Source organism: Centruroides sculpturatus, unplaced genomic scaffold (genome assembly GCF_000671375.1).
Source record: "Centruroides sculpturatus isolate CEXI.00-Female unplaced genomic scaffold, Cexi_2.0 scaffold1099, whole genome shotgun sequence".
NCBI classification, from domain to species: domain Eukaryota; kingdom Metazoa; phylum Arthropoda; class Arachnida; order Scorpiones; family Buthidae; genus Centruroides; species Centruroides sculpturatus.
Genome location: NW_019385307.1, coordinates 5,072 through 8,004, shown reverse-complemented (window position 1 = coordinate 8,004; position 2,933 = coordinate 5,072).

Genomic DNA, 2,933 nt, shown 5'->3' with positions numbered 1-2,933 from the left:
ATATTCAAAGGAATTTAAATACTTACAGTATTATTGATTGTTAAATAATTTATACAAGAATTCTATACTTTTAATTTGAAAAATGGTCATACAAATTTGATTAAACATATTTACAGATATATCTATTATGGAACTGGATACATGAAATTTCTGAATTTGAAAAGTGTTGTTTCTTAACACACAGATTTTGAATTGACATTCAAAAGCACGAAATATCTATCGATAGAAAGAACTGTCAATCCTAACTAAAGCATTAAAAAAAATTTTCTGATGAGAGTAATCTATGGAGAATAGGCCTATTCTTTATTGAAAATTGTTCAATAACTTTTACATTTAATTTGTTAAGCAAGATTTGTGAAAATTTCTCTTTCAGAGGTATAATTTAATTGTTTCATCTAACTATATTAAATGCATATGACAAATTAAAAAAATATTCTGACTTGTCTTAGTTATAAATTTCATCCTTTCTCGAACTTTTTATGAATAATATCTGTAACAAAGTATAAATTTTCTGTTATTTATTATCTGTGCACGTAAATTTAAAACACTAATCGCACTATTAAAATTATCTATTGTATATGATTGCTTCAGAGGTGCATAAAGATCAAGTATAAAGTTAAAATTTGTTCAAAAAAATAAATAATCGTATTAATTTATTAAAAGTAAACCATTTTAAAATTATTCCTATAAATTTAAGGAAACATGAGAGCTAAACTTTATACTGTATTTTCACTTTATACTCACTCAATATTGCAACTAAAAAAATAATCTATTTCTGCGTGACTTCGTTCTGACAACCACATCGACCAGCATTTCCTATTTCGGTGGGTTGACGTCATTCAGCCAACCAATCAGCGCGTTGTGCCATCTGGATATTTAGTCGCACGTGAACTGTGTGTCGTGCCGAATCGAACGTTTTTTATACTACATCAACTTCTAAAGTATATATATTTTTATTTTTATATTTTTCAATATATTTATTTTGTTTGTACAAAATAAAAAAAAATAATTTTTAATGATACAATAGCCTTCGTTAGGCTTAACATCGACGAAAATTCAACGCGAAGCGACAAGCATGGGAGATAAATTTCGACATCGGATACGTTAAACTATTTTTTCGTACGTAAATCAGTTATTCGAAATATCAGTTATCCGGACAACCCCAGTCCCCAATTGATTCGGAAAATCGACGCTCTACTGTATTTAACTTTGGAAGCACAATGGGACAATTGGGGGATGTGAGGGACTGCTCCGACATATCCGGTACGGACAAGTCCCGAAAATTACCGATTGGTCCACCAGTGGCGAGTGGATAAAACCACAGCATTGATGGTTGATGGTGGGTTCGTGTATGGCCAACGGGTTGGCCACGTGGAATTTTCCGGGTTTTCTTCACGTTTGTAACATTTAAATAGGGGCAGTATCCCGTAGAAAATTCTCCCGGGCGGCATTCCCCTTTGACGATGCTGCCGTGCAAATAATCCAATCCAGATTCTATCTCGGATCCTTAGAGGGACAACTCGAGGATCCGAGCTATTTAACTATTAAACATATTGCCACGTAATATTGCTAATTTATTTTATTAACAATGTCGACGTTTCACCACAGTGTGGTTACGTTCCAAAGCTCAACTGCAAATCACCATTGATTAGCTTAGTATGACGTCAGACCGGAGAGGAACACATTCAACGGCTATCAATTGAAATTATTGATAGTATGTTGCAAGTCTATTTAGCTCCTTATTGGTTGAAGTGACGAGATTGCGCACGTTTTGCCTAAATAATTTCGTTATCACTGATTTTTAAGTCGTGATAGCAAACGTAACATTTTTAAGTTGAATTTTATTCAACTTGCAAATGTTACGTTTGCTATCACGTGCTCGCTCGGGGCCGACTGGAAGCCATATTGTAAGAGGAAATCAGAATGTCATGTTTATTATTACAGTGATACATCGTTTTCGTCGATAATCCGTCCGAAAACTATCGGCGAAATCCGAAACCGACGAAAACCGAGGCAATTATTTCCATATGAATCAATGTAAATCCAATTAATTCGTTCTAGACACTCCAAAATACATACCAAAAACACATTTTATAGAGAATTAATATAGCGTTAATACTAAAAGCAATAAGAAATTGACATAAAAGACTAATTAGCATTAAGATTAAAGATAAGATAATTAGCATTAAGATAAAAGCAATGGAATTGTTCGGCTAGACACGCGCGGTAATTGTCTTGTCTTGTAGGAGCTAGTTGGATATGGGCTTCTAGCCTATATCGCCCCGTAGTAAAGTGTGACGTAATTGTCATGTAATAGTAGTTGTATGCGTTTATGATGGTCGTATCGAAGGGAATAATGCATTCCGGGAAATCCGTTTAAGGGTAACTGGCCCCTATTCAGGCATTACAGACGTGGAGGAAACCCGGAAAACTTCACATGGCCAGCTCGCCCTAGCGAAGCGCGAACCCACGACCGAACTCCCAGTATTCAGAGAACGTAACCGTTGGCCAATGGTGGGCCGTCGCGGGGTAATGTTCACACAACGAGAAATAACGCCACACTGCACCGGAAAACGCATGGGAGTGCCCTTTGTTTTCGCAAAATTAGCAGCGAGGACACTTGAGCACGCCGACGAAATCCGAGACAAATTTTTCGTGAAAAAAGTCGACGGAAACCGAAACCGACGATAACCGAAGTCAACGAAAACCGAGGTATTACTATATTATTATTGTAGTTAAATTTTGTTCATCTCTGAACTGAAATCTTCGTGACACTGCCGAAAACAAGTAAATATGCTTTTATTTTATTTAAGCGAAGGATTGAAGAAAATAAGAACAACTTATCAAGAAATAGATAAACTTTTTCAAATTCAGAGAATAAGTTTAGTGAAACGAAACAAAAATTTCAAAATTAGAAGACAGCATGAAAGCTA